Source organism: Felis catus, chromosome A1, assembly GCF_018350175.1.
Source record: "Felis catus isolate Fca126 chromosome A1, F.catus_Fca126_mat1.0, whole genome shotgun sequence".
NCBI classification, from domain to species: domain Eukaryota; kingdom Metazoa; phylum Chordata; class Mammalia; order Carnivora; family Felidae; genus Felis; species Felis catus.
The window spans coordinates 50,373,683-50,388,018 of record NC_058368.1 but is presented as its reverse complement, the minus strand read 5'-3'; the positions used below and the strand labels follow the sequence as shown (position 1 = coordinate 50,388,018).

The following is a 14,336-nucleotide window of genomic DNA, read 5'->3' as shown; positions in this document are numbered from 1 at the left end:
CTACATTGACCTAAGCTTTTGACTTGGAGTGAAAGCTCAGAGTAATAGTAGAGGTGGATTGGGTTCTTGTTTGTTCTGTTAAAAAAGCGATCTGCTTAGGACTGACTTTGTGTACAACAGTCTCAGTAACAGCTGATGTGGGAATGTAGGTACAATACATACAGAGGTGATTTATAAACCCCCATTTCCCGAACCTTAATCCGGCCCTTCCGGCCTTCTATACCATACATGATTCTGACTTCAGCAGTAAACTATTTCTACATTATACAAGATTCCCTGAGAAACCCAAAGCAAATATGCACCCATATGTGCATGCTCTGTCTTGAATAAACAACAGATCTAATAGTAACAAGAATAATTGTATTAGGTTTCTAAAAATTTCATGAGGAAATGAGTCTCTGGTTCTTAACTAGATGTGTTTGCATCTTCCAATGATGTTTCAGTTCTTGTATCATTTTTTGACAAGATTATGATATTTTTTTTACATTTACAAAGGTAGGGCACAATTCAGACTGTAGAAAGTGATATTCAGGGGCACCCTGAATATTTCATGTCATTGAACCAAAGAAAAGACAGAACCTCAAACCAAATATATATTTTGCATGCAAGCAAAATTTGGCCCTGCCTGATCTCCTAATACCTTGTTGGAGTCCATTTATTGATACATTGTCTACGGCTGGTTTCACACTACCACTGCAAAGCTGAGCAGTCCCAACAGAGATAGCATGGTCCACAGCCAAACATATTTACTACGACCTGGTCCTTTACAGAAAAAATTTTCCATCCTCTGATGCAGAGAACAAGATGCAAGTATGTTACTATCGAGAAGATTCAAAGTGTTGCTCTGTGATTGTTTTCCTTTTCATTCCTGATTTTTTTCATAATCAATATTTAAAAAATATTCTACCATGTCTCAGTTAAGCTATTAGTAAAGCAAGAGCAAGGTCATTTCTCTAAATTGGGACCAGAAAGTTGAAGGATAAGCGGGGTCCCTGGAGGCTATAATGGAGACAGCAAATAATCCCAAGGTGATGGTGAAAGCCTCAGAGGGCAGCTCCACCATGAGATTCTCCTCCAGTGCCAACCTCCACAGTCAGTGTTTATTTTTTCTTATTTTTTTCCAAACAACAAAGATGTATTTGTTTATTTATTTCCTTTGTTTTTCACTTTATTAATTAGTTGTGATGGGGTAAAATTAACATATAATAAAATTCACTAATTTTATGTGTACAGCCTTAAATGTGCATGGTGTCAAGACCACCACCATCGTAATATCAAACATTTCCATCACTCCGAAAAGTTCACTCATATTCGTTTGTCATCAATCCCTTCCTCCACTTCCTGGCCTTGGTGACCAGTGATGTGCTTTCTGTCATTAAACCTTCACCTTTTCTAATTTTTCATATAAAGGGACTCGTAAAATATAGAGCTTTTTAAAATAAGAATTGCGTATGTTTAAGTTGTAAAACATGATGAGCATACACACATACACAGTGAAATGATGACTGCAAAGTGAAATGAGCCAGACACAGAAATCTCACTTCTATGTGGAATCTAAAAAAGTTGAATACAGAGAAGCAGAGAGTAGAACCATGGTTACCAGAGAAAGGAGAGGTAGAGGAAATGGGGAGATGTTGGTCAAAGTTGCAGTTACACAGGATGAGTTAAGTGTACAGATTAAATATACAGCGTGATGACTACAGTTAATAATACTTATTAAATATTGAAAATTTGCTAAGACAGTAGATTCCAGATGTTCTCATAACACACAAAAAAAATAGTAACAAAGTCAGCAGATGGCACGTTAATCAGCTTGACTGTATTTCACTATGTAAAAGGTAGTGTTTCTTTAGTCTTCCTGCATTTTTATGTTATTATTTACAGTATATTTGTAACCTACTTATAAAAAATTAAGTTTACAATAATCAAACACATAAAATCGAGTTGTTTTGACAGAAGACTGTAGGGGGCACCTGGTGGCTCAGTTGGTTGAACTTCAGACTTGATTCTAGCTCAGGTCACGATCCCAAATCATAGAATCAAGCCCCACTGCTTGAGATTCTCTCTATCTCTCCCTCTGCCCTTCCCCTGCTCTCTCACATACTTTATCTCACTCTCTTTTTTCCTTCTCTCTCAAAAACAAAAAAATTAGAACGTTAAAAATAAATAAAAGAAGACTGTAGAGGAGATCTAAAATCACACGATATCCTTTCACTAAGAATCATATTCCCAGTTGACCACATGTTCAGAACAAGCTCTATCTTCAAACCGCTGTGGCTAAGACTATGTTAACATAATCAGGACACAGTCTGCCAGACGGTCATAGTATTTACAATCTTAGATTCTGTTCTAAAACATGAATGGCCTTCCTGTGTGTTCAGTAGGGCTAGCTCTCATTTGTGTTCCTTATTCACTCACTCGTTCATTCAACAAACATTCACTGATCCTTCCCCGTTCAGAGCACATCTACAGCACAAGGCAAGCTCTTTCTGAAATTTTTCCCAGGGCATGTGGTGGGCTCCGATGCAAGTGCAGAAGTTTTCCAAGTATACACAAGATAAAACTATTTACAAAGTGCTGGTTTTGTCAATCTTGAAGAGTTCCGAGAAAATCCCCCATGTTCTCTGCCATTTAAAAATGAGCTTAGAAAGTAGAGCAACCACGAGCAATCAAAAAAAAAAAAAAAAAAAAGGAAAATAGTAGATACTTGACATAGAAAGCTGCTTCCATTTTTGAGAGGGACATTAGAGACAAGAAAAAGGTCTCAGTGAGGAATGCAGAAGAAGTAGGCATTGGCTAAAGGGACACAAAATATTAGACAAGTTAATGAGAAAATAGTAATGTATCTACTCACTGTGCTTGTGGAAGCATTATACAGACAGTATGAGCTTTTGCTGTATCTCCTAGAAAAGAGGGAGAAATAAATCAGTAAACAAAGACTCTGCCAGCCAAGTATCACCATTCCTTCAACACCTATGAATAAGAGCATCATCATTGCTGTTCTAAAGTGAATTGGCCCCCAACTGATCATTTTCTCCAGAGCCTTGCTTATTCATCCTGGGGATAGCTTTGACTCAGGTGCCCTAATCTGGAGGTGGGTAGTCTGCAGGGTGGCTGAGACCCTCTGGGGCAAACAAGATGATGTTGTTTCTCGAAATGTTCAGTTAACATTTAATAATTCTAAAATGAAATATTTATATTTCACTTTTTAAATCCTGGTGAAATTGAACATGAAAGTCCTTTGCTATGGAAGCAGAACGCATTTGGATGTGCTACGCTAAGGTCCTCAACTACATTCAGCTTTGTAGGGAAAAAGAATCATGAAGTTAGTGAGAGTAAGACCTGGTGTGTTAGCCTGAGTCCCCAAGGTAATCAAAAGAGACAAAGAAAATTGTGACCAGAGTGAATGCTTTTATAAGGAAAGAAAGAGGAATGAATGGCCCTGAAATCATAAAAGCTGATTATTTGTTTAGATAAAAGAAAAGAACTCCAAGTAGATTAATTTTATTTCCTTATTGTTATAACCCATACTTAGCTTTCTATTCAAAGCTTCCAAGTCTATACTTGATCTATAGAATCAAATACATTTAAAGTTAAGTGGTTAGCTTGAATGTAAAATTAGTCACCATGTAATTACTGAAAAGACACGTTCATAACTACAAAAGAAACTACAAAACTCTCTAAAACTCCTTCCAGGTTATCATTTTTTTCAAACTGCTCTCAGGGTTGCTAGATTTTTGTGGAGATTTTCATAAGCAAAGCAAGATTTCAAATGGTTTTGTGAAATTCTGTAATTTGCTACAGGATATATTTCTGATTTGTTCCTTTCTCTTTTTCTGCCTCCAAATTACATTTTCACTTAGCCTGTGTTGCTCTGCAGTTTACCCCCAAAGCAAGTGATGAGTGAACCATTTGTTTAGTAAATATTTATTGAATAGCTAGCCACCAACGTAGGGCCTGACAAATTGTGCTCAATTAAAAAAAACACTGAATGCAACTTGAATATGTGTCTATTCTGAGGGCACCTTGTAGCCTTTTGGGGATTCGAAGTATACAAAATTCAGGTTCTGACTTTGGGTCTAGAAAATAGAAAACATCATGAAAGTGGTATAGAAAATTATCACGTAGGGGCGCCTGGGTGGCGCAGTCGGTTAAGCGTCCGACTTCAGCCAGGTCACGATCTCGCGGTCCGGGAGTTCGAGCCCCGCGTCAGGCTCTGGGCTGATGGCTCGGAGCCTGGAGCCTGTTTCCGATTCTGTGTCTCCCTCTCTCTCTGCCCCTCCCCCGTTCATGCTCTGTCTCTCTCTGTCCCAAAAATAAATAAACGTTGAAAAACAAAATTTAAAAAAAAAAAAAGAAAATTATCACGTAAATTCAGAGAAGGCAAAACACTTTGGCTGGACATCAGAGAAGCACTCTGATAAAGGAGGCCTTTGAGCTCCAGCTAAAGAGATGTTTAGAATTTAGGTCCATGGAGACACTGGCTAAGGCCATGAGGGGCTGAGGGGACATGGAAAAGCACAGAGCTGTGAAATGTGTATAGACAGCTCAGTTTCCAGCTGGAGACTAAGAACTACACACTGAGACTGAAGGAAGGAATAACATAAAGGCAGAAGAGAAAACTATCAACTCAGTACTCAGCTAAGCATGTTTCTGTCCTGCAACTAGACGGTGTTGAGCACCTACCAGATCCAAGAACTGGTTATGCACAGACAAGTGAAACAAAATTTCTGCCCTTGAGCTTCTCACAGTTCAGTGGTGGAGATCTACACATAATTGAATGGTTTCAGTGTAAGTACTATAATAACAGCAGGCACAGCGATGGAGCAGCTGACTCTGGAGAGGAAAGTCAAGGAAGGCTTCCTGGGAAGACAGAAAGGAAATTCAACCTTGAAGGATAAAAAAGCAGCTATCAGGACAGGAAGGAGGCATGGGTCAGGGAGGCCCTTTGGAGTCAGGCAAGGAGCCACACGTGCAGGCTGTGAAGTGAGGTTTTTTTACCATTACATTTCAACACACTCCTCCAACATGATTATTAATTACAGATCCACTTAAATTTTACTTTATTAGCACTAACTTTGGGAATAGGATATTAAATTTTCATTCACTCAACAAATATTTATTGAGCCAAGCTTTTCCCCCAAGTGTTCTCCACTTTTCTAATTCCTACCCTTTGGCTTTTCTCATGTAGTTTTTCTCTGCCTGGCATGTCAGTTTTCACCGTCTTTACTCACCAAACCTCTATTCACCCACAAAGGCCATCTATCCAAAGACCATCATTTTAATGAAGCCTGTGCTAATATCTCAAACAAATTCCTCCCACCTCTTTTAAGTACTCAACACACTTTCTTTGTACTACCTTATTACACCTACCCTACTTGTCTTATGGAATTATGTTTATACCATAATTTTTATAAGAACAAATACTGTGTTTTGTTACTCTTTTAATCCTATACAAGACTAGAACAATGCTTTGCAGCACTAACTTTTGCTGAAATTAGCTGGCAAGACTGTTCCAAGAATAAATCACATACATGGGTGGGTCAGTATTGCCCCATTTCCAGACACACACACACACACACACACACACACACACACACACGTATATACAGATCCTTATGTAAATGTCTACTGACTTCTGTAAAACCATATCTATCTTCAGCAAAATTTCTTGTAGTATTTGTATTACTGTTCTCCAAGTTATTTATCTGTAAAATAGAGAATGCTAGAGAAATGAAACCTTGGAAACCATGTTAGAAGGCGGGGGGGGGGGGGGGCAGGTAGGCAATGCTATACAATTCCAACTGCATGACATTATAGAAAACAAAAAAAATATAGTGGAAAAAAAGTAGTTCAGAGGTTCCATGGTTTGTGCATAGAATGTGAACTTTGAAAAGGAAAAAGAGATTACTTTTAGGGATGATGAATGTGTTCTAAATCTTGACTTTGGTGGTAATTGCATTCATGTATTTATCAAAACTCATGTACTCTATTCTTAAAATGTGTGTATTTTACAACATACATACACTTACGCCTCAATAAAGCTATTTTTAAAATACATATTATACTAAAAAAAACTTCAGCTTTCAGCCAGGTCCCCTGAAAACCAAATATTTTTGTATGTTATATAGATTTTAACAAATTAAGAAATTATAACTTTGATGAGGAAAGATTATATCAGATAACAATTATGCAGAAACAATCCACAGACTCACAAATAAAATAGTAAATATTTAATTGAAGCTGGAACTCTTCCATTATATTTTTCAATTTTGCTGAAAATCCATATTCTTAAGATGGGACAAAAACTTCAGCCATGACTTAAGGGAAATAATGGAAAGAGGCGAGAATCATTGCAGCAACCCCTTTGGGGAATTAGGTACAAGATAAAAAGAGTGGGGCTGGGAATATTTATATATCAAGAAACTTTCAGCTCCTAAAAAAATAATGGGAACAAGAAGAAACAAGGAAAGAAAGGCTAGTGGTCAGGAAACCAGAAAATTTGATCACTGGAATTTAAATTACCCTGAAGTTGACGTCATTTCTGCAGTCCTAAATTCGTGGTGAAAGAACAGACATTTGAGGGAGGGTATAGGCAGCACAGTTAAACAGTGGGGCAGTGATAAAACTGACACACAGGAAATGACTTCAGGATATTAGAAATGCAAATACGCAAGGGAAGGAAGCTCTGGTGCTCCAAGCCATAAAGGTCAGATATTACTCAGGAATATTCTAATATTAGTCTCCAGTTAAAATTCTATTTTCAAATCTCATTACCAAGGAACTCCACAGTACATCCATTTTCTGTTGTCTAGAATTTCATTATCGTGAATATTCTATTCTCAGTCAAGAGATACTGGAAAGTAAAGTCATCTCTAGTTCAACCAGGAGTTGCTGTGAATTAAGAAGCAGAAAAAAAAAATCTTCATAATCATCTACTCAGTTTTAAGGGTACCATTAAGTATGCAACTCACCCTTTCTTAGTCACAAAGTCTTATGTGTGTGTTGGAAGACTGGATAGGTTTCCCTGAGCAAGCAACTGAGACAGGCCTAGAGTTTAAAGTCAATTGTTTACTAGTATTTCTGCTAAGAAGTCCTGCTTTCTTGTCCCTCCTTGCCCACTCCCCCATTTCATTCAGTAACCTTCTCTAGAAGTCTCTAAAATACCAAAATGCAACACTGTCAAGACCCAGCTTTTTCCTCATTTGAAGTTTAATTTCTCACTTGTCACATTTACTTCTGTTAACCAACTTCCACTAGGTCTAAGACTGAATCAAAGAGAAGGGAGGGAGGGGCACCTAGGTGGCTCAGTTGGTTAATCATCCCATTCTTGATTTGGACTCAGATCATGACCTCTCGATTGAGAGATTGAGCTCTATGTTAGGCCCTACACTGCTGAGCATGGAGCCTGCTTGGGATTCTCTCTCTTCCTCAAAATAAATAAGCATTAAAAAAAAGATAAAGAAGAGAAAGGTTGGCTATGGTAGAATAAGCCTTGCACTTGGAACCATACACTTGGTTGAAGTTCCACAGACTTCTGAACAAATTGATATATACATCCCACACATATTCACAGCACCCTGTACATGCATTAAATATAATTCCACTTACTATAATGTAATTATCTCTTTATTTGTCCTCCCACTCCCCAAAACTGTAAGGTCTCTTAAGGTAGTGATTGTCTCTTCCTACCCAGAAGAATGTCTGGCATGACTGTGAAATAGACAAGTCATTTCACTTCTCTGAGTTTCATTTTCCCAAGTACAAATTATAACAAAAAAAAAAGTAGCTTCTTTTGGGATTGTCAGTTTTAAGTGATATATACAAATATAATTTAAAAAAAACATCGTAAAGTAGAAAGCTATATGGCATCTCTTTATTACTTACATTAATCCAACAATTAAAAACAACTTACTCTATCGCAGAATAGCCCATTACAGTGAGTACCACTGTAATGAAATTCTATGTACAAGAAAATAATTTCAAGCTTTTATTGATAGTCTGTGTATCTAAGCAATAGGTAAGTAGATAAATACAGAAAAAATATAGATTTTGGATGATGCTTTCAAATTTGGAATAACAGAAATTGTCTGGCAGTAAGATACAAAAGAGGAAGTTGGCATTTATTTGTAGTCCCATGCTTCTGAAACCTGGGAATAAAAGCCAAATACTAAATACACACTTCCCAAAATACTATCAGGCCTTTTTTTTACATGTCCCCCAAAACACTATCAGGCTTTCTTTTCTAAAGACACATGGTGAAGTATCAAATATCTTACAGAGTGTTGCATATAAATACAGCCATCATTTCATTCATTCGTTCTTCCTTACAGTACATCCACTCAACCAATAACAAAGAATATCCATCCATCCGATAAATAATGCATTCTACAAATATGTTTTGAGCATCCACCAGGTGCCAAATTGCCAGTGGGAAAAAAAATGACAGGTGAGACATAATCTGTGCTTAAGGCACTTGCAAGTAGTAGGGGGAAAAGAAATTCATGAATTTGTGTGCACAGGAGCCATGCTATTTATTTTAGTATTTAGTATTCTGCAATGTACCTTGCTGTAGAGAATTTTTAATATTTATTATAATGCCTTATTTGCAAGTGCAGAACTTTTCTCTGACCAGATCATAAAAATATTCTTAATGTAGACCTTCAGCGTTACATACAAAGTTGTTTTCTTCAACAAATAGTTCCATCAAAAAGTATACATCTGGGGCACCTGGGTGGCTCAGTCAGTTGAGCGTCCGACTTTGGCTCAGGTCATGATCTCACAGTCTGTGAGTTCGAGCCCCATATCGAGCTCTGTGCTGATGGCTCAGAGCCTGGAGCCTGCTTCCGATTCTGTGTCTCCCTCTCTCTCTGCCCCTTCCCTGCTCATGCTCTGTCTCTCTCTCTCTCAAAAATAAATAAAAACATTAAGAAAAAAATTTTAAAAAAAAAAGTATACATCTGGAGATGCCTGGGTGGCTCAGTCGGTCAAGTATCCAACACTTGATTTCAGCTCAGGTCATGATCTCACCATTTGTGGGATTGAGCCTCGCATCAGGCTCTGAACTGACAGTGCAGAGCCTGATTGGGATTCTCTCTCCACACCCCTTCCTCTGCCCCTCCCAGCTCTCTCTTTCTCTCTGCCCCTCTCTCTCAAAATAAATAAACTCTAAAAAAAAAAGAAAAGTAAATGTCTGAAAGAGGTTTTTATCTGTTCCTTAAGTCATTAGCCAATTATATGAAAAACAGTGGATATATTTTGTAAATGATTCAAGGATGAAAATATGTACATATTTTATTGCCATATGTAAAGTATTTCAGAGTTATTAAGGGATGCTAGACAGGAAGAAGAAGTGTTTCTAGTGAGTTACAGTAAATTACCATGACTTGTTCGACTTTGTAGAACCACGTCTAGCATACTGCAGACACAGAATACTGAATGAATGAATGAATGAATGAATGAATGAATGAGGAATGCTGGAATGGTGGCAGCCAAGATTTATAAGGGGAACTAAATTGAAATGGAAAAGATATTAATATCAGTCTCATTAGTCATCTTTTCTCTTGGGGCCCACTGCTTCTCATCTCATCTATAAAAGTATAGCAATATGAAACATATTGGACTCTGGAGCTCACATCCAAACTACTCCAACTGTGTAAGTAATATAACCCTTTGAGATTTCATTTATAAAATGGGGATAAAAATATGTAATGTGTGAAAACATCTATCACACTTAGTTATGACACACAATTACTGTTCTATACATTTTCATTGATATTTTAGAAACAATTTTGGGGGCATACAAAATTATGCTACTGTGCTAAAGTAATAATGTGCTAACACTCAATGTGAAGTCACTCATCCTGTGGTTGTTTTATATCATTAATAATATTTCCAGACATGTAGTTGTAGAAGAGAATGTCCTCTGCTTCCCTCTCTCAAGTCACGTAACTGCTCCCAAGTTCTCTTGATGGTACTGGCAGACATGATGAGATATGAGGGATATGTAAAGCTACTCTTGGCTCAAAACACCTCCTCTATCAGTCTACCTTGGAGACTAGAAATGCCACCTTTGGAAGTACTTGTTTGGATTAAAACACTGCAGTCAAAGATTATCACCAAAGGTCAATCCTTGACTTCCAATCCTGTGGAAGGATTTACAATCCTTGACTTCCACATAACTGTGTCTGTGCCTTAACCCAACTCTCCTGCTTGAACAAATGACAAAGACAGATAAAATATTAACAGATAAAAATAATGAGACAAAATTAGGCTCAGAATCAGTGGATCAAATATAAAACAGAAACAGTGGACCTTAAATCCAAGCTCCATGGACTCCTGGACAGGAAGTAGGTGATAGTAAAGAAGACTGAGTTTCTGGGGGGTTATGGGCTAAAAGATCTCTATATAAGACGGAACAAGACTCATGCGAACTACTTACAACTAAAACTCCATAAAACTCACCTTCGTGAGGAGAGGCTGACCATTCGTCAACCTGGAGCAATTACTTTACTAGAAGTTCTGAACCTCAGGAGGTAGAGTGACAAAGATACAGCCTCAAAACCAGAAACTGAGAGAAGCCAATTGCTAGCTCTGTGACTGGATTCTCAACGTTCACAATATCAGCATGGAAAAAAATTGAAAGCAACAGAAAACTTGTTAAATATAAAAGGAGAAAGAGGGGAAAAAATACAATCCAACCTCACACTAGGTACACAAATTTCAGAGGCCCAGAGACCTAAATGAAAAGGAAAAATTAAAACTTCAAGAGTATAAACTATCTCAATGGATCTGGAATAGTGTTGCACAAAGATGAATAAGTGAAATAGGTTGGGTCAAGATATATTTTGAAAGTAGAATCAATAGGTCTTGAAAATATGGGGAAAAAAGGGCGGTCAAGAAAAGGCAGGCCAACAGTTTTGTCCTGAGCAATGGAAAAATAATGTGCTAAATACTGGGTTCAAGAAGACAGAGGAGGAGTAAGCTGGAGAAGAAATATTAGAGATATTAGAGAAGAAATATTATCTGTGGGCCAATTAGAATTGAAGTTCCTAATATAAGTGTGAAATAGCAAGTTGAATACACAAGTGTGAGCTCTGGGGAGAAATGAGATCTAGAGATAAAAATCTGGAAGTCGGAAACTTATGGATATTATCTAAAACCAGGGAAGTTGATGAGATTTTGCCTAAGGAGTAAGAATGGTTAGGGAAGAAAAGGTGAAGGACATACTCAACACTAACCTGAGAAATGTTTTAAGTTCTTATTTTGGAAAATCTTGAATTTTTCAGATATGAATGCAATGTAAGGTCTCTAAGGTAAGTTGATTTAGAAGATATTTCCGGGGTGCCTGGGTGGCTCAGTCAGTTAAGTATCTTACTCTTGATCTCAGCTCAGGTCTTGATCTCAGGGTCTTGAGATCCTTCACTCCACACTAGGCATGAAGCCTACTTAACAAATAAACAAACAAACAAACAAACAAACAAACATTTCTGAGTTTCCAATTCCACATACTTCTCTATCCATTCTTTGTTTGAATTATACATACCTAAAATACATTACTATATTTTGGAATAAAAAAGATCTTTGTGTTTTTTCTTCAATGTCATGCTCTTCCTTTTACTTTCAGCTGAAATAACAATTTCTAACAATCTATATCAAAGTGATTGGAAAATTACCAATGCTATAAAAGTACCTTACACAAAACTCTGAAAAAAAAAGACTAAATTGAAAAATTAATTTATTCTACATTTCTTTGAGGTTTTAGTCTATCTGAGATTTTATTTGAAAGTCAAAAGCTTAACAGTAGCCAGTAATGATCTGTAATTCAATGTCTATCAACTATTTTTCCTCAGAATTATGAAGATTCGAGGTGTCAGCTGATTCGGTTCCTGATAAGGACTCTCTTCCTTGCTGTATCCTCACATGGCAGAAAGAGAAAAATATGGTCTCTCTTCCTTTTTCATAATCCCATCCCTCATGACCACATTTAAAGCAAATTATCTCCTGAAGACCCCCCTCCAAACACTGCCACATTGGAGAGTTAGGGCTGCTACCAATTAATTTTGAGGGGACACAAATATTCAACCCATAACACTCATTATCTGTTGTGTGAGTGCTGTAATTATACAGTGCTTCCACAAATCTACTGCGTAGCTATTAGTTGCAGTTTTCTTTTCCCCCAACTTAGTTTTCAGATTGGTAGTAAATGAATCCAGTGACTCACCGTTACTTATTGGCAACTCAAGTAGTTTTTTTTTTTTAATTGAGCAGAAAGAAAATACTTTCCCATGTACAAATATGGAATTTGGTTTAAGATCTTAAGAAATAAATTTGACCCATCAATGGCTGACTTTTCTTGTCATTCTTTAAAGAGGACATGGGTCCTTATTCCTAGCAATCTAAACTACAATTTTCTTTTCACCTATTTTCCATAGGCCCAAGTCTTCAGATTGAACAGAAGTGAAGTACAGTTTCAATATTAAGGTCTCCATGCAATGTCCAAGTAGAACAAATTACTGACAGGCAATTTCCAGATTTTACACATTGTTCTGGAAAACGCTGACAAACAGCAGTTTAGCATGCCTCTCCATGGTGTGCATTGCTTTTTTTTCTTTATGCTTACATTTAGATTGTATAACTAAACAACGGGATGCATGTTTTTGCCTTGATCAGTGAAAAAATCAGAGACTTTATATGCAGAAGCATTCCCACCCATATAGGTAGATGGTAGGTTCTCCCCACTCGGGCAAAAAGATGAAAGGTGCAAGAAAGAACAGGAATAATAAAGAGGATGAGACTAGATTAGGTTGTAAATAGCATATCAGTGGAATCTAAAGTTATTTCCCACACCATCATCACACCAAACCACATCATTTTTGTGTCCCTGTTATTCTCTCCATGTTGACAGGTCAACCTGGGCTGACATTATTACCCCTGGAATTGTTAAGCATTATTGAACCAGGCTGTGAGAAAGAAAGAAGGTGACACTATTCAGAGCTATAGGTATTGCTAAAAATTAAGAGTTCAGTCTATCTACAGACTCTTCCTAACAGTAGAGAAATGCAGTGCCCAAGGGACAAGTCTGCAGCAAAACATGGAAACACAAAATATCTATGCCTTCAGAAAATTAGAGTGAGGGAAATTCTGATGAACAGACTAGGTTTTCAGACTGGAATTTGCATCTGGAAGGACAGTGGAAAAGCCCCCACTCATTTTTTTTAATTTATTTATTTAAATTCAACTTAGTTAACTTACAGTCTAGTATTGGTTTCAGGAGTAGAACCCAGTGATTCATCACTTACATACAACACCCAATGCTCATCCTGACAAGTGCCCTCCTTAATGCCCATCGCCCATTTAGCCCATTCTTCCACCCACCTCCTCTCCAGCGACCCTCAGTTTGTTCTCTGTATTTAAGAGTCTCTTATGGTTTGTCTCCCTCTGTTTTTATCTTATTCTTTGTTCCCTTCCCCTGTTTATCTGTTTTGTTTCTTCAATTCCACATATGAGTGAAATCACATGGTATTTGTCTTTCTCTGACTTATACTTTCTTTAAAAATGTTAATGTTCCCTAAGTTTCTTTAAATTTGGCACCTCACTTCTAAAGGCTCCAGCCTCAGGACAATTCATCCATTTAGGAGTACTTATTGGACCTATGTCCTGCTCGGTGCTGAGGACAGGTGAGGAAACTTCTCTTGAGGGACTACATTACCAGAGCAAATTCTCCAGAGAGAAGCCAAATTAGCTTGTCCAGCTTAACGCTGAGGAATAAGTAATGATACCTACTGGGGAAGAGCAGAGGGAGACTGACAAACAGAATGTTCATTTCTCAAAATACCAGCTTTCCAACTATCGTAGGTACTCAATGTTTGGTGAATTTTATTAAGTGAAATGTTAAATAAGAATTCCCTTTATCAATAAAGAAGATTCCATCCTCATCTATGAAATTTTCTGACCAACAGGGTGATCCGACACTGGAAGGAACAAGGAGAATCCTTCTTTATAGATTGCTAAGAGGGAAGAAGCTCCTGGTCTGAAAGTCTTGTGATTCTGCAGTGTAAAGGCACGTGGTTCGACCATACTATTTCCCAAGTCTTTCCCCCTTCTTAAATAATATATATTTTTAATTTGTATAAGAAGGTTTGCTTCTGCGCAAGATGGAGTAAGCACACTCCATATTTTCTCTCTCACTGAATGCACCTACAATGTCACAATGTGAACAGGTATTGGGGGCTCTAAAAAGAATAGCAGGTGGATTGAAAAGGAACACCAGAGTTCAAAGCACCACCAAACCTGTGGTGAGCTGATCACTTTTTTTCTCCTCACATCCCCCAGTC

General features: G+C 37.5%; 1 long non-coding RNA gene across 5 annotated transcripts in view; it reads right to left on the bottom strand.

Moving 5' to 3' along the window:
- Positions 1–14,336, bottom strand: part of LOC109498550 — a 528,643-nt gene that overhangs the window by 377,875 nt on the left and 136,432 nt on the right. For all 5 annotated transcript variants that reach the window (XR_006595729.1, XR_006595727.1, XR_006595728.1 and 2 more), the window contains one exon: positions 2,855–2,903. This is a non-coding gene — a long non-coding RNA (uncharacterized LOC109498550). The remainder of the gene's footprint in view (positions 1–2,854; positions 2,904–14,336) is intronic.